General features: G+C 48.9%; 1 protein-coding gene across 1 annotated transcript in view; it reads right to left on the bottom strand.

Moving 5' to 3' along the window:
* NOS1 (nitric oxide synthase 1) overlaps positions 1 to 18,262 on the bottom strand; it is a 198,308-nt gene that overhangs the window by 143,719 nt on the left and 36,327 nt on the right. The window lies entirely within an intron of this gene.

The raw sequence follows: 18,262 nt of genomic DNA, 5'->3' as shown, positions 1-18,262 counted from the left end.
TATTGAACCAGTGCAAGTTCGTCAACTCAGCTCTGTAAATCGTGAACCATAATTCATGTGTGTGTGTGTGTGTAACCCCCTCTTCCCTGATAGCTCAGTTGGTTAAGAATCTGCCTGCAATGCAGGAGACCCCAGTTCAGTTCCTGGGTTGGGAAGATCCACTGGGGAAGGGATAGGCTACCCACTCCATTATCTTGGGCTTCCCTTGTGGCTCAGCTGGTAAAGAATCCATCTGCAATGTGAGAGACCTGGATTCGACCCTGAGATGGGAAGATCCCCTGGAGAAGGGCAAGGCTACCACTCCAGTATTCTGGCCTGGAGAATTCCATGGACTGTATAGTCCATGGGGTCACAAAGAGTCAGACACGACTGAGCAACTTTCACTTCATTTCACTTCATTTTGGTGAGGTAAGCCTTTTAGGTTTTTCAATAGGTGAGAAAGAATGTCAAGATAATGGTGATGGGGAGCAAACCAGACCTCGAGTGGGAGGGCTGTGTGTCTCTCTCGCTGCTGAATCTTCGAAACTGAGCAGGTGCTTGAAAATATTGTTGGATAAAGTAATGACGGGAAGGGATGGGCGAATAAAAGTAGAAGCAACCACAGAATCAGGTTTGCATGTTTCAGAGCATGGGAACCCTTAGTGGCCCAATGGTCCCCCAAGCCCCACATTTTAGTTCTGCTACATTTATTTATTTATTAGGTAAGTGTATGTACTTGCCTACACTGGGGCTTAGTTGCTTAGTTGAGGCTTGTGGGATCTTAGTTCCCTGACCAGGGATTGAACCTGGGCCCCCTGTGGCGGGAGCATGGAGTCTTAGCTACTGGACCACCAGAGAAGTCCCAGTTCTGCTACATTTCAATGATCTTCTGAAGAGGTCACCTCTTGGGTGCTGGTGCAATGTACAATGATTGGTTCTTTCCTTCCTCCCCCCTTCTCTCCCACCCCTCTACTGTCATAAGTATTGAAGAGAATCGGAGAGTCAAGAGGATGCAGAGTCCCGTGTCCACACAAGCTTCACCCTACCATCCAATCCATTTTTCTTACTGCAAGAAGAGTGGCATCATCCTGTCACCCACTAACTTCATCAGTGGCCTTCCACTGCCCTCAAGACAGAATGAACTGCTAACTCCTATCAAGTGCATCTTCTGCCCAATCCTTCCCTGGCTCTCCCCCCGCACCCGCTGACCTAGACTCCAGCCAAACACAGAGACTCACAGTCGTTAGCAGGGGCTCACCCCAGGGCCTTTGCACAAGTGCTTCTTTATGCCTTGAAGACATTTCCACTCCCTCTTTACCTGGCTAAACCCTACTTCTCCTTCACATCTCAGCTGAGACCTCACTGCCCCCCAGAAGGCCTCTCCTATCTCCTGACACTGGGTTACATGGCCCCCTCTGGGTTCCCTGAGTTCCCTGGACTCCCTTCCAGCACAGATCACACGACTCTTGGCTCCCTGCCTGCCAGTCTCTGTCTCTGTGTCATGTTCAGGGTTGGCTGGCTTTCTGTTGCCTAACAGAATTACAGGAAAGACTTCTGAATGAATACCATCTCTCCTTTCCCCTCTGCCTCCCGAGCCTGCAGGGCCCTGTGGATTATAAAGAGAGTTAATGGTCCTCCACAGGGTAGGGAGTGTGAGGTTACAGAAGGGGCCCCCTGTCCCCACAGCTCTAATCGACCACAGAGCAGGAGCCCACGCCAATAGCAAGTCAGGGTCAAAAGAAAGCATTGTTCCCTTCTGGGGGGACCTCAGGTAGAGAACTCATAAAGTCGGCGACACTTTTGGTGTCAAGGGAGTGTCCTATAGGGAAAAGACCTGGAAAGGGGTGTGTGTGTGTGTGTTACACCCCAGTACTTTGCAAGGGTCTCAAATTCAGACTCGTCAGCAGCATTGCCCCCAGGTGCTGGGTAAGAGGCTCTGTGGTGTAGTGGTTACTTCCTCTGACTGTGGTGTCCAGCTTCCTGGGTTTGAATATTGTCTCTACTATAATTTTATTTATATAATATTACCCAGCTAGGTGCCCTTGGCCAAGCCATTAAACTTCTCTGTGCCTCAGTTTCCCCCTCATGTAAAATTGTCTGGAGGACAGTATTAGGTGTTGGGGTCGGAATGGGCATTCGGTGCTATGAGGTCGCTGAAGGGTTCAGTGCTGGGCTGGGCTGGGGTGTAGGAAGAGCTGGAGAAACCTCCGCGTTTGTCCTTGCTCTGCTTTGGGAACTGACATGGAAATGATTCTGCTCACCGCAAGAGCTGGCCTCCCCTCCCAGCTCTCCTGCAGACTCTCTGGGCAGCCCTGAGCAGGTTCCTTCTCCTTCCGGGGTCTCCCCAGCTGCTCAAGAAGTCTCCCACCTCGGATGGATGGGCCGTGCCAAGCATTTGGGAAACAGCTGTTTGACCACCTGCCCCAAGCCTGCCCTTTCGGGGTGTGGATTAGAAGGCAGGTGGGTGGGAAGTGGGTCTGAATCACCACAGGGACTGACTAGACTGTGGAAGCCCTGGACAACAGGGGTACAGGGCCAGCAAACCAAGAGGCCACAGGCAGGGTGACTGACGGTGCCAGTTTGCCTGGGACTGTCCTGGTTTTATCACTGAACCTTCTACATACTGGAAACTCCCTCGGCCCTGGGCACACTGGGACCACTGGTCACCCAGGCACATCAGACGCCCCCTAAGTGGGATCCTAACACTTCTGGGATAACAAGGTTGAGGGCAGATTGGATGTGGCTACTGGGGAACCGACAAGGGTGACCCCAGCACCCCACCCCTGGTGTTGTGGGCTGCCAGCCTTTCTCTTCTTGCATAACTTCCCCCCAGATGTCAGACACCCTATGAAATGAAAGCTGAGACTTTTCCAGCCACAGGGCCTGTTCAGGCTGTACCCTCCACCTGGACCTGCCTTCCTCCCCTCCTTTCCTCCAGCAACAAAAGTTTATTGTATAGTACAGGGAACGGTAGTCAATGTCTTGTAATAACTTATTATGGAAAATAATTTTAAAAATAATGTATGTGTACAACTGAATCACCTTGCTATGTACCTTAAACACTGTAAGTCAACTACTCATCAATAAAATATATATATATTTAAAAAAAAAGAAATCTTACTCATGGTCCAAGATCCAGGTCAACTCTCAGCCCCCATTTCCTCACCTGCTGGCTGGACAGCCGGGTTCCAGGCAGAGTGGCAATCACCGCTCCCCTCACACGACCCCTCTGGGACCCTGTGAAAATCCCTCCCTCCTGCTGCTGGTGCCCACAGGCAAGTTGCTGGGACACCTCCATCTCCTTGTCCACACAACAGAAATGTAAGAGAAGCGACCTCTTAGGGGTACCAGGACACACACTTCCCTTCTCCCCTGGGCCTTTTCTCTCACCTACTTAAGAACTGGGCACCCAGAATGTGATTTGGTGAAGCCACTATGGAGAACAGTATGGAAGCTCCTCAAGAAATTAAAAAGAGTTGCCATTTGATCCAGCAATCCCACTCCCGGGCATAGATCTAGACAAAACTATAATTCAAGAAGATACATGCACCCCAGTGTTCATAGCAGCAATATTTACAACAGCCAAGATGTGGAAGCAGCCTAAATACCCATCGACAGACGGATGGATAAAGATGTGGCACATATACACAATGGAATACCACTCAGCCATCACAACGATGACATCATGCTATCTGCAGCTACATGGATGGACCTAGAGATGATCACACTAAGAAAAGTCAGAAAGAGAAAGACAAATATATGATATTACTTATATGCAGAATCTAAAATATGACACAAATGAACCTATCTACAAAACAAAGACTCACAGACATAGAAAACAGCCTTGTGGTTGCCAAGGGGGAGGGGGCGGGGGAAGGATGGATCGGGAGTTGGGGATAGCAGATGAAACCTGTCATATATAGAATGGATAAACAGCAAGGGCCTACTGTATAGCACAGGGAACTCTATTCAATATTCTGTGATAAACCATGATGGGAAAGAATATGAAAAAGAATGTGTATATATGTATAAGTGAATTACTTTGCTGTACAGAAGAAAATGAACAAACTGTAAATCAACTGTACTTTAAATGAAAAAAAAAAAAAGAAGAACCAGGCTTACATATGTATCCATCCCAGGCTGGCCTTTAGCTCTCTGTACACACATGATGTTTGATTATTGAATCACAGATTTCAAAAACCTCCTTTCAAAGGCCTTGAAAGGGCCTTTGGCAAGACAACTACGAGCACAGTGAACACCTGTCAAGTGCTTACCGCGGCCCTGTGATGTTCTAGGCTGCAGCCGCTTTGAATTCAGACATCACTGCTGGTCTACCAAGTGTTGACCACATGCCAGTCATGGCACAGAGAGCTCCGCACCAGTAATTCTCAGCAGGGGTGAGTTGGACCCCCAGGGGACCCGAGGCAACATCTGGAGACACTTTTGTTGCCACGACTGGGGGAGCGGTGCTACCTGCATCTAGTAGGTGGAGGTCAAGGACAATGCCTAATGCCCTACAAAGCACAGGGCAGCCCCCTATCACGAACAGTTATCCAGACCAATGTATCGACTGTGCCAAGGTCCGGAGACCCTGCTCCACCTGTGTGAGCTCTTATTTCATCTACCTGATGGCCATGGGATGTGGGTAAAACAGAGGAGGAAATGGAGACTCAGATCCTGGCACATGCCCAGAGGAGTCAGGATAGGACCCCCAGTAAATATGATGCCAAGTCCCATGCTCTTTTCGCCCCGGCTGGGGGGGGGGGCAGACTCAGAGGGGTGTGTAGAGGTGGCTGCCTTGGCAGGAGATGAGGGGATGCTTGGCTGGAGTTGGGGGACCCTCCTGATTAGCTGAGTACAGCCCTGTCTGAGGGTCACTGGAGGGTTGGCTTGGGGCAGAGTGGCTTGCCAGAGCCCAGAGCCAGCCCTTCGGGAATTCTCCCGGCTGGCCAGAGCCGCCACCAGATGGGAGGCCGAGTGGAACTTAATATCTGACCATCTGCAGCCAGCAGCCCCCAAGCTTGGCAGGCAGCCCTCCCCGTGGATGAAAAGGGTCTGCTGGCAACACTGTATATCCTGCTGCTGGTTCTAGAAGACCTGATCACTGAAGATACAGTACCTCACACACCACCCCACATCACACACACACACACACACGGCTTCAATCCCTTGGGTGCCATGAGCTCTGATGGACACTGAAACCATCCATCTCTCTGTCACACGCCTGCTCCTGCCTTTCCTTAGGAACCTGGTAGACACCAAGCTATGATAAAGGGGCTCTTGGTCCCCTCCATCAAGCTGAAGGGAAAGCATCAACATTTCTGGGTGCAGCCAAAGACATTCATAACTGGCAAGGGGAGGGTATCCTTTATCTGCCCCTGGCATGCCCTAAGCCACCAGAAAGACCTGGTTGGTCCCCTCCCTCCTGTGAGCTGCCTGCCAGCACTCTACTCTCTTGATCCACTTCCGGGAAGATACAACCAGCTTCACACCTCGGGGACCCAGGGGTCCTGAGGCATTACAGAATCATTCTAAAGAGGCACAGTTCTTAATCGCAGCAGGGGCTACCAGTAATGGAAGGTTTCTCTCAGGCTCCAGGCACTGCGATCCATTGTCACCTTCAAGTCCTGAGGATGCCTCTGATACTGAACCCCATTTTCTGATGCTCAGAGAGGTGAGGGCTTTCTCCCAAGATCACAGAGCATGTGCATGATTTCAGGGTTTTCTAATAAGTTGAGAATTGTCACAACTCATGCAGAAGGGTCCAGGGTAGAGCTGGCATACGGGGAACACCCCAGACCAGCCCATGTCCTGTGGGGTCTCGGGAAGCCCTGTGCAACAAGCGACAAGGGTTGTTCCCCACTAGGCTCGCCCCTGCCTACCTCCCAGGTGTTGGGGGCACGCTCTTCTTTTGAGGTGGTTGAAACACACACACTTGCCATCAATGACTCTTTTGATCAAAGCCTTCTTTAGAAATAGGGCCATGACCCACTTTGTAGCGATTACACGTCTGAGAAAGGTCCCAGCTCCTGAAGTTGCATCTTTTGCGCCCTCACCCTGTCCAGAAGTTGCATTCTTCCCTGCTGGTTTACTTGGTTACCGGGTCTGAGCCCAGCACAGGGAACACCAGCATGAGGGCAGCACGCCTCTGCCTGGCACATCCCATGTGCTGAGGAGCCGGCGTTAGCTTGGCACCCACCCTCTGAGGGGTGCTTTGCAGTCTCAGGCCTTCTCATCCTCTCAGTGGTCCTGAGAGGTTGGATTACCATCACTTCCTCTTTGAGGCCTGGCAGCTGGGGCTTCCAGGGGTTTGTGGTTTGTGCAAAGTCCTGCAGTCAGATGGTGGCCAAGGTAGGGCAAGGAACCAGGTCTGGGCTGGGGCGTGTGTCCATGTCCCTGTGGCTCTGAGCTCTGGAAGCCTGCCCTGCTGCCCTGATGGGGTCAGGAAGGAATGCGATCATTCTCTTGGCCTCCTGGGTTCTACCACCTTTCGAAGTTCAAGGCAATTTCTTCACCAATGGGACCAGCTCTATACTCTTGCTTTTAACCTGAGCACACAGGGCTGGCTAGCTGGCCACAATTCTCCAGTAACTTTCAAGTGTCCAATGCAACCAAGCCAGATAGGCTAAAGAGTTTCCTTCTGCTGACCCGGGCAAGGAAATCATATTACCAAATTACGGTTCATTTGCAAAGTTCCCTTGACCAGCCAGTAGGCTGGCTTCCTGACCCCATTAATCAGATAGTCAACTTCCATGTTCAGGGTGGCCCAGACGGTCTGTGGCTGGTCCCAAAGGACAGTGGCCTGACCTTTGTGGAATGAGAGGTCAGTGATTGAAACACAGCTCAGATTCCAGTGGCTCATCTCAATTTCTGGGAGAGTTACCTACCTCCTCTGAGCCTCAAATTTCTCACTCATAAAACAGGGATGGTAACAGTATTTGGCTGTCTGGGAGGCCTTACAAATAGCTATGAAAAGAAGAGAAGTGAAAAGCAAAGGAGAAAAGGAAAGATATAAGCATCTAAATGCAGAGTTCCAAAGAATAGAAAGGAGAAATAAGAAAGCCTTCCTCAGCAATCAATGCAAAGAAATAGAGGAAAACAACAGAATGGGAAAGACTAGAGATCTCTTCAAGAAAATTAGAGATACCAAGGGAACATTTCATGCAAAGATGAGCTCGATAAAGGACAGAAATGGTATGGACCTAACAGAAGCAGAAGATATTAAGCAGAGGTGGCAAGAACACACAGAAGAACTGTACAAAAAAGGTCTTCATGACCCAGATAATCAAGATGGTGTGATCACTCACCTAGAGCCAGACATCCTGGAATGTGAAGTCAAGTGGGCCTTAGAAAGCATCACTACGAACAAAGCTAGTGGAGGTGATGGAATTCCAGTTGAGCTATTTCAAGTCCTGAAAGATAATGCTGTGAAAGTGCTGCACTCAATATGCCAGCAAATTTGGAAAACTCAGCAGTGGCCACAGGACTGGAAAAGGTCAGTTTTCATTCCAATCCCAAAGAAAGGCAATGCCAAAGAATGCTCAAACTACCACACAATTGCACTCATCTCACACGCTAGTAAAGTAATGCTCAAAATTCTCCAAGCCAGGCTTCAGCAATATGTGAACCGTGAACTTCCTGATGTTCAAGCTGGTTTTAGAAAAGGCAAAGGAACCAGAGATCAAATTGCCAACATCCGCTGGATCATCAAAAAAGCAAGAGAGTTCCAGAAAAACATCTATTTCTGCTTTATTGACTATGCCAAAACCTTTGACTGTGTGGATCACAATAAACTGTGGAAAATTCTAAAAGAGATGGGAATACCAGACCACCTGACCTGCCTCTTGAGAAACCTGTATGCACATCAGGAAGTAACAGTTAGAACTGGACATGGAACAACAGACTAGTTCCAAATAGGAAAAGGAGTACGTCAAGGCTGTATATTTTCACCCTGCTTATTTAACTTCCATGCAGAGTACGTCATGAGAAACACTGGGCTGGAATCAAGATTGCCAGGAGAAATATCACTAATCTCAGATATGTAGATGACACCACCCTTATGGCAGAAAGTGAAGAGGAACTAAAGAGCCTCTTGATGAAAGTGAAAGAGGAGAGTGAGAAAGTTGGCTTAAAGCTCAACATTCAGAAAACTGAGATCATGGAATCTGGTCCCATCATTTCATGGCAAATAGCTGGAGAAACAGTGGAAACAGTGTCAGACTTTATTTTGGGGGGCTCCAAAATCACTGCAGATGGTGACTGCAGCCATGAAATTAAAAGACGTTTACTTCTTGGAAGGAAAGTTATGACCAACCTAGATGGCATATTCAATAGCAGAGACGTTACTTTGCCAACAAAGGTCCGTCTAGTCAAGGCTATGGTTTTTCCTGTGGTCATGTATGGATGTGACAGTTGGACTGTGAAGAAAGCTGAGCTCCAAAGAATTGATGCTTTTGAACTGTGGTGTTGGAGAAGACTCTTGAGAGTCCCTTAGACTGCAAAGAGATCCAACCAGTCCATTCTGAAGGAGATCAGTCCTGGGTGTTCTTTGGAAAGAATGATGCTGAAGCTGAAACTCCAGTACTTTGGCCACCTCATGCGAAGAGTTGACTCATTGGAAAAGACTCTGATGCTGGGAGGGATTGGGGGCAGGAGGAAAAGGGGACGACAGAGGATGAGATGGCTGGATGGCCTGACTCAATGGACGTGAGTTTGAGTGAACTCTGGGAGTTGGTGATGGACAGGGAGGCCTGGCGTGCTGCGATTCATGGGGTCGCAAAGAGTCGGACATGACTGAGCAACTGAACTGAACTGAGCAGTATTTGGAAGACTTTGTTTTCCCTTTTAGCATGCATTTTCCTTTCTTATCAGCACCCCCATCTTTTAAGGGGTGGTTTGTCTTTCTCTGTTGGATGATCATTCATTCTGCTCATCCCTTGCCAAGGGGTGCGTAAGACTTAGCCTAGGGGGCCGTAGTGAGGATTAAATGGGTGATGCCTGCAAAGCATTTAATCTAGTACCTGGCATTCAGTGAGGATGCTGTCTCTCTGGGGTAGGAAGCCCCATGGTGTCCCCAATGACCCTGCCTCCCAGTAATCATCCTTGCATCCCTCTGAATCCTCCCCCAATGAGGTGTGGTTGGGACCTAGTGATTGCTTCTAACCAAGAGAACCCAGCTAAAGCAATGGATGTCACTTCCTAGATTTGGTTCCGAAAAGATAGACGCTTCTCTCTTCTTTCCTTCTCCTGTCCTTGCCTTAGAGATGGTTAAATAAGACAATGCCTGAAAAGCATTTAACCTTGGCTCTTTCTCTTGGAGTCTTTGCCCTGGGGGAAACTGGGGAGAAAGCCAGGAGCTGACGATGGAGAGCCCTGCATTGTGGTGAGGAGCTGATGTCTCCTGGCAACAGGCGGCCAGACCCACACTGCAGAGACCCGCTGACTAGCTGGGAAGTGGATCTTCCTGCAATGGAGCCTGGAGATGACTGCTAGTTTTTTGTCTTGCCTCACCCACTGAGGGGGGTCCATGAGGACTATGGTTTTATTTTTTCTTTATTTAAAAAAATTTTGGGGTGTACCTGGCAACATGAGAGACCTTAGATCCCTGACCAGGAGTTTAACCTGCATTGGAAGGTGGAGTCTTAACCACTGGACTGCCGAGGAAGTCCTGGGACTGTGGTTTTCCAAGTTTTCTGCAAACTCTGAAGCCCTCTAAGGGATTTGCTATTTTTCTGTTAACTATTACTCCAGAAACTGCCAACTGAACCTGTCGAGACCAAAGTACACAGTGTTGAGCCCATCGGTCCACTTGACATTTCAAATTCCCAGTTTGCAGATGTGAAAACTGAGGCTGGGAGAGTTTAAGAGATGTGTGCACGGTCACACAGCCAATACTGGGCCAAGCTGGGACTTGCCAGAGTGGGCCTGGTCAATGAACATTTGCCTCCCGACAAATTTGAGTCAGTCTTCTGAGAAATGGGCCCAGGGAGCCCTTTCTCACTCAAGAAACATCCTTAGCCTGTGCCACGGTTGGCGAAGGTCATCCGTGTTGTCTTTCCCAAGGGTCTGCCAAAGCTGAGACTGGTCCCAAGAGAACCAGAGATCAATGGGTTTGCAGCATCTTCCTCTTAGGTTAAGGAGGGTGCTGGGACAGCCTGAGTGGAGGCAGGGGGATGGCTGAGGTGCTCTGTCTGAGCCCTGGATGACCAGGAACTGAACTCAGAGGCTCTGGCTACAGGCCTCTGACTGTGGGTCTCTGGAGGCCCCCTAGTGGAAAGTGGCCCCCACCTGTATGATTGAAGGGTGAAGGATCCCCACTGTCAGTCTCCTTCCCAGGGACTCTCATCTGAGCCAGAGGTTCATGGTTGCTGTGACCTCATCCCCTGTGTCTGTCCCTGCTTCCCCATAATTTATGTCCACGTCACATTAATTGATGCTCCAGAGGCCGTGAACTGGGCTAATAGTTTCCAAATAGCGGATTGCAAGGTTTCTTGGCTCATTATGAGGCATTAGAGTGGGAAGTGGCAAGGTTCTGCTGTAGGATAATTAGTGAAGGACCTGGGGGACGCCATCTGCCCGGATGGGATTCAGAAGCCTCCGTGTGGCGTAGTCACCCGGCGCCCTCTGAGGTCCTCCAACCCCAGACAGCAGGAAGGGTACATCTCCTGGGCGGAGCTGGAGGAATTCTCCTCTGCGGTGATTTCTTCAATGTCCCCCATTTTCATGTGGTGATGACGTGTCAGACAGAAGCCTAGAGGGACTTCTCTGGTGGTCCAGTGGCTAAGACTCCATGCTCCCAAATCAGGGGGTCCAGGCTCCATCCCTGGTTGGGGAACTAGATCCCACATACTGCACCTGAAGATTGTGCATGATGCAAAGAAGACTGAAGATCCTGTGTGCCACAACTAAGACCTGGCACAGCCATACAAATAAACAACCAAAAATAGATATATAAGAAAGAAGCCTAGTGCTGGGCTTCCAGGATCCAGAGGAGCACATGCTTGTCAGATAATAATAATAATACCCATCTTAATAGTATTTGCTATATGCCAGGCACTGTGCCAGGACTTTCCTTAGATCTCATCTAATTGACATGCCCACCTGGGGGAAGGGGCTTTTGGCACTCCCATTCTACAGATGAGAAAACTGAGACATGAGAGGTGATGTCATACACCTCCAGCAAGAGGTGATGTTTGAGGAAGAGCTGGGCTTAGCTCTGTGTGGTCTGGCTCTAAACCACCACTCCCCACAGCCTCTCCAGGGTGCAGTGGGACAAGTTTTGTTTTTTTTCCCCCAACTTTCTATTGATCCGCAATTACTCCAGTTTCAGTTCATTTCCAGGTCAGCCCCTTTGCACATGCCCTCACCAGTTATGCCAGGGTGTGCTTCCTCCCTTGTCTGACTTCCCACCTCCTCAGGATGGATGGCTGCAGGTGGGGAGAGGATGGGAAGAAGGGAAACAGGGCTCACTGAATCGTTCTACATATATGATTCCATTTAATCCTTTAAAGCTCCTGTGTGATAGCAGTGATGGCATTGCTACAATAATGAAAAGAAGAAACAGGCTCAGAGAGGTGGGTGACTTGCCCAAGGTCACACAGCAGACACGTGGTGGAGCCAGGAGTGGTCTGATCTCAGACTCTGCTCTTTATTGTGGCATGTGACCTTGGGACAACCCCTGTTACCACTCTGCATCTATTTCTAGTGGGGCATTTTTCTCTAGGAAGCACAATGTTGTCCATTTGATCAGCTGTGGTAAATATCTGGCATGTGTACACAACCCACTCTTCCCGTGTCCCTGGCAGACATTACTAGTGGCTCACAGCACACTTTCCTCCTGATCCTGTATCTGTGTTCAACACAGTGGTCCAGGCAGCCATTACCAACCCCTCTGAGATGGCATTTGAGATGAAACCGGGTGTCACTCCTTTCCCAGTATTCTTGAGGACAAAGCAACATGTCTAATCCCTTGGACACCAATCTCAGGACCTCAGATGACTTCCCAATAATATGGAGGAAACCTGAAAACTCTTCCAAGATTGCTGAGAACAAACCCAACCTGAAGCTTGGCCTCCTTCCCAAACACAACTGTTTCTGGGACCTGCCCTTTCAGGAGTAAATACCACCTCAGTCCCACTAAATTGCAGATCTCAACTCTCACTCTTCTGAGACCCACAAAACAGATGAGGCAGTGCACTCTCATGGGTGTACTGACCTTAAGGCCAGAGAAACATTTAGCAGAGAAGGAACATGGTGCCATAGCTGGTGATCACCAGGACTGCCAACCCCACCCGTCAGGAGCTCACGGCATCAGGCATGGTGTGGCTGAAATTGGGTGGATGATGGGGGCAGAGCCTCATGCATCTGTGATGCTGCCAGATCCTTCCCTCATGCTTGTGAAAGTCTCAGGGGCCTCCTGGAATCTACTTCGATATGAGTCAGATATTGACATGCTCAGGTGCTCCAGGGTCCCTTGCTTGATGACAACATGCCACTGTCCCACCCTGGAGGCGAGAAGTCATGAGGCCAGAAATGACTTCTCCCCACTGGTGCCCAGAATCTCCTCCACGACACCTGGCACAGCGAGGGTACACACCATGGGACCTGGTGTAGGGTCTGTGATCCTGGGTCCTGAGTCCTTGAATCTACTCCCTGCACGGTCTGAGGAGGACACACCACCTGGATTTGCCTGACTGTCTCTATCCCACCCTGTTCTGGGAACATCTCATTATTTTCTTTTGGGACAATTCTCCCCTTGCTCTCATTGTCGTGAGACTGGTGAGGAACAGGAGCCTCCAGCCAGGGAAGTCAGAGGCCCTACACATCAGCTGAATTCCCACCTGTCTACCCCCTGCCCATTACTCTCCAACTCCCTCCCAGTTATCACTGGTTTAGGGGACTCATTATCCTGACTTGTTGATTGTTTGTCTCCCCAACTGGAAGATAGCCCCAAAGGACAAGGACTCTGTTTACTGATGATTCTTCAATTCTTAGAACAGTGCCGAAACACAGTTAAGGACTCACTCAGTTAAGACGTGTCCAGTGAATACATGGTCACTTGAACATGGTTGAAGTGATTAGAAAAGAGAACCTCTTTTCCCACTAGAGTTGCTAAAACTTGCTCCAAGGAGACCCTGCCTGAGAATGAAGACAGCATAGAGGAGAGCAGTTCTAAGTAAACAGAAAGATTCCTGATGACAACAATCACCTAGATCCAACTGCGCCTGAAGCCAGAACTGGACTCACTGTACGGGATTGTTGTTGTCTCGTTTATTATGTGTAATTCATTGAATTAGATTCTGGGATGTACACGGATAAATAAAACATCCATAGCCCTGCCTTTTTAGTCCAAAGGAGGAACTAGACAACATAAAAGCAAGCAAGTGCACAAAAGCTATCTTTATAAGCCATGATAAGGGCTAAGAAGAAATGCCATAGGGTGCAGTGAAAGAGAATGAGAGGGGATTTCCTTCAGCTAGGTATTTTGGAACATTATTCTGACTTGAAGCTTAAACTTGAATGAGTCCTCCTGCCTCTCATGTGAAGATGGGAGTATTCCAGACAAAGGAGAGAGCATGTGTAAAGGTCCTGAGGTTGGAACAGATGTGGTATGCTTGAGGATGCCAGAATCCTGATGGGGACAGGGTGAGGGTGCACATGGCTTGAGATGAGGCAGGACAGGTAGATTCAGCTCATCATGTAGATTAGAATTTGCAGATTAAGGTGAGGCATTGAAATTTTCTCCGAGAAGCTACAGAAGGATCTGGAACAAGGGAATGGCAGTCACCTTGTCTCTATACAGAATTCCTCTGGCGCCTGAGATGAATGGACTTGGGAAGAGGCAGAGACAGGAAGGAAGGGCACCAGGAAGGTGGTCATTTAAGGCTCCAGGGAGGGACGTCAGGCGCTTGGAGCAGCGTGGAGAAGCTGGACTTTGCCAGGAGTGGGCAGATTCAAGGCTGGTGGTCTGACTGGACTTTCTGAGCCCCACTCATCAGCATCAACTGTTTAGAATCATTCTATTGGCTCCCCCATGGGACACCCACCCCCAGTCTGGCCCTGAAGACACTCTTAGTCATTTCCAGGCATGGCCTTCTGGGATCCTTCTCTCACCTGCTTTGCTGTCTGTGTTTTAAGCCCTTCATTATTCCTAATTGTCCTGGTTTCAGTTCTTTCTTGTTCTTGTCAAACACCAATTTAAAATATGAGTCATCATTAACTTCACGCCACTCCTCATTTATAAATAGGCCCATTTCCCCACTCTTTCTCTCTCTCTCTTTTTAATCAGTGTTGAAAAACTAGAGGAGAAAAAGAAAACTATCTTTTTTTTTTGACATCTTTTGTGTCTCTTCTGCTAGCACAAAGGCTATTGGCTGTTCAGCTGTCTCGAAGTTTCCTTCAGCAGTTTAGTAGAGCAGTCTCGAGCTTCTGGCTACTTTAAATGCCACACATAGATCTCAGCTGGGGAACCTGAGAGGTGCCAGGATGCTTCAAGAGAATGCCACCAGCTGTGGCCTTTGGTGGCTCCTGGGGACATGTCTCACCGAGCCCAACCTCCAGGCCCCAGGACGCAGCCTCCCAAACTGGCCAGCTCAGGTGTGAGTCAGGCTGAGGCCAGACCACTGGTGACATGATTCCATTGTTCGCCCTATGAGTAAAGCTGGCCTGGCTTTGAGCCCTGGGAAGTGAACCTAGGCTGTTTCTAATGCAGCAGCTCCAAAGATCAACAGAACAGTCGCTTTGCGGGGAGGGGGTTTGTTTCAGTAAGTCAGTCAAAAAACACTGTCATGCTTGTCTGCTGGGTTATAAGTTTCTGTTGGGAGGGAGGGAGGATGGGCTTAGGGTTAAAGGCAGGCTCAGGATTCAAACTACCTGAGGCTGTTTCTTACAGGCTGTGGGATTTGGGACAAATATCTTACCCCTCTGAATTTCAGTTTTATCATCTGCAAAATGCAGGAATAAAAACTCCTTCCTTACTGAGAAGGAAGAAAGAACTTTTAGAGAACTGAAAAGAAGTAGAAGGCTCCAGAGGAAAATGTGTCTTACACAGGAGACGAGGCACGAGGAAACATTCATGGATGCAGTCACTTGTGGCTTCTGGACCAAAGGTTCAGAGTGAGTGACGAATAAAAAATACACCGGTCAGCTATCAAGAAGGGGCCTCTGGCACAAAGAGATGTATACTGTGTGATTGCATCTTGGGAAGCTCAAGAGAAAAGAACTATTCCTTCCTAGAATCTCTCTTGGGGCAGGCTACTGATTACAGGGCACAGGAGAAAGACAGCCAGGCCCACTGGGAATGTTCTGCATCTTGATCTAGGTGGTGGACACACAGGTGTACAACCATGTAAATATCCATCAAGTGTGCGCCTTTAAGGTGAGTGTGCTTTACTGGGTGTGCTTATACCTGAGCCATAGAGAAATGGAGGGTCCGGGGGAGTTTGCAAAAAGGGCTGAGTGAGGGGAGCAGAGAAGAAAAGCTTAGGGATCCGGCTGAGCACCTTGAACCCCAGCCTTGCTAGTGTTTCCTCCTCGTACAAAAGCTGGCCCTCTGGAATGCAGACCAGGTGAGTGGACATCAAGTGGAAACTTGGTAGAAATGCAAATCCCTGCCCTCCGGGGGTAGGGTTTCCAGGTGGCTCAGTAAAGAACCCACCTGCCAATGCAGGAGATCTGGGTTCGATCCCTGGGTTAGGAAGATCCACTGGAGAAGGAAATGGCAACCCACTCTAGTATTCTTGCCTGGGAAATCCCATGGATGGAGGAGTCTATAGGTGGGCTATAGTCTATGGGGTTGCAAAAGAGTCGGACATGACTGAGTGACTAAACAACTTTCCCGGCCTGTCCCAGACCTACTGACTCAGGACCTCTGGGGCGGGGCCCGGGCATCTGAGTTTCATAAGCCCTGGGGGTGATCCTGCTCCCCCTCCACAGGGGATAAGCTGCTCTATGCCAAGACTCTGCCAGGGGAAGCTCTGGCCTTTGAGGACCCCCATCCTCTGGGAGAGTCTCCTTTGGTTTTCACTTGCTGCCCTGTCCTGCCCCTCCTCGGGTTCTCTGCATGCCTCTTCCTGTGTTGTCCTGCACATGTTTCTTTGTTCAGGGTTTTTCTCAATCCCTCCTCTTTTCTCTGTCCTGGGCTCCCTCTTACTCACCCCAGAAGCTTCAACCATCACCTTCCCCCTGCCATGTCCCCAAGCTCTCCCATTAATTCACACTTCCATCTAGAGCTCCCAGCAGGTCCCTACACCCCTGCCTGGGTGGAGTCTGGGCTCCATTGTACCTGAGCAAGGAGGCGGGGAACCTGCCTCCCAATTTTACTCTCTGGGGTCTCAGCTGTTTTACCTTCAAGGGGTAATAATGATGCCCACCTCATCAGTCTGCTCTGAGAATTAAAGGAGATAAAATGTGGATTCAAATCTAGGCTCTGCTACATACCCCTGGACCCTTCTGAGCCTCAGTTTCCACATCTGTAGAATGGGATATTCAATGCATATACTCAACAGAGCTGCTGCAAACATGTATCTGAGCCTGGAAGGAGATCAGTGTTGGCTGATCTTGTAATCTATGATTTTACCAAAGCCTGGGCTGTTCACCTAGCTGGAGTGGGCTCAGCATTGACTTCAAGGTGCTTGGGGAAGAAGGAAGCTGCTTCTGAGGTAGAAACTGGCCCTAGACCTCCCCTCCTTCATAAACAAAAGCTCTTCCAAGGCTTCAGGATCCTCATGTAGCTCCTTTCCCCTTTTCTCAAAACCTGAAAGTATCTTGGTTTCAGCAGTAAAACAGGCCCTAGATCATGACTACACATCAACAGCACACTTAGTCATGGGTGCAATTTAGATTTCAGAAGAAGGTTTCTGGATTGTGTAATAAAATGCAAGGAGTGTGTTAACAGGTGAGAGCTGATCTCTATTTAATTAGATGCCGGCTTCCTATGGCTCCAGGGAATGGTGAAAAGACTTCTGGGCTAGAGGGTGGCTTTTGCAGCAGCGTCTCTCCTGTGTTTCTCTCTGGGACATCTGTTGAAATTACCCGTGGAATATAAAAGCTAGAGAAAAGCCTTTATTGGAGGTAGAAACTAGGGAAGGTTGGCATTCGTAATGCCCCAGACTTTAGATAATTGTGTAAAATAGCATGGAGATGGGATTAGATTGGAGGAAGGTCTGAACAGATGCATGGAAGGTCATGTGTGAAAGAATGTCACTACTAGTAAGGACCTGCTGTATAGCACAGGGAAACACACACACACGCACACACACGCATACATAGTTAATATAACACAGTTAATCAACAAGGACCTACTGTATAGCATAGGGACATCTATTCAATACTCTGTAATGGCCTATATGGGAAAAGTATCTAAAAAGAGTGGATGTATATATAAGAGATTCGCTTTGCTGTATACCTGAAACTAACACAGCATTGTAATTCAACTATATCCCAATAAAATTTTTTTGAAAAAAGAATAAGTCACTGTCAAGTTAGGAGAAGAGACCCCAGAGCATACCACTGTCAGGAATGGGGAGTAACAAGCCGTTCACTTATTGGATTTTTTAAAACCTGTTTCGATCATGCCACACAGCATACGGGATGCTAGTTCCCCAACCAGGGATCGGACTGGTGCCCCTTGCACTGGAAGCACAGAGCCTTAACCGCTGAACCTCCAGGGAAGTCCCAAGCAGTTCGTTTAGCTCTAGCTGGTGCCTCTGGGAGGGTGTAGCATGGGCCGCTGTGCTGTGGGGAGCCCCAAGGGGAAGCCGGTCAGCTGCTAGCATCGCCATGACTGGCTGACACTGAGGGAAGCCGGGCTTGGCGAGGAGTTAAGGGTATTGCCTTAGCTATTCCACAATTGTCAGAGGCAAGACACTATTTGACCCAAAGCTGTGCTTCCTAATGAAGCTGGCCGGGCGGTGCAAACTCCACTCTGCTCCCCTAGGTCCCTAGAATTCCAAGCCAGAAATGTTCCTCGGTAACAACTGCAGTTTTACTCCCTCTCACTCCCACTGTGACTGAAAAGACCGAAAGGATGCATAACCTTAGAAAAACTCAACTCAATCCTAAAACTCGATTCAACACCCTATCAGCAGAGAGCTCCCTTAGGAAGGAAGCAGAGGAATGATATGAAACCTACAAAACGGTGGTGCGTCCAAGAGAATAAGATGACGCATCCTTACTGGAGGGAGGGATTAAAAGAAATCAGAAAAACACTTGGTTAAATTTTTAGCTCATGTTCTTGGCACAACTCGAACGGACGCTACCCTTAAGAAACTACAGCAAGTATTCA

The sequence above is a fragment of the Bubalus kerabau genome, chromosome 16, assembly GCF_029407905.1.
Source record: "Bubalus kerabau isolate K-KA32 ecotype Philippines breed swamp buffalo chromosome 16, PCC_UOA_SB_1v2, whole genome shotgun sequence".
NCBI classification, from domain to species: domain Eukaryota; kingdom Metazoa; phylum Chordata; class Mammalia; order Artiodactyla; family Bovidae; genus Bubalus; species Bubalus kerabau.
This window is presented reverse-complemented; position numbering and strand designations above follow the sequence as displayed.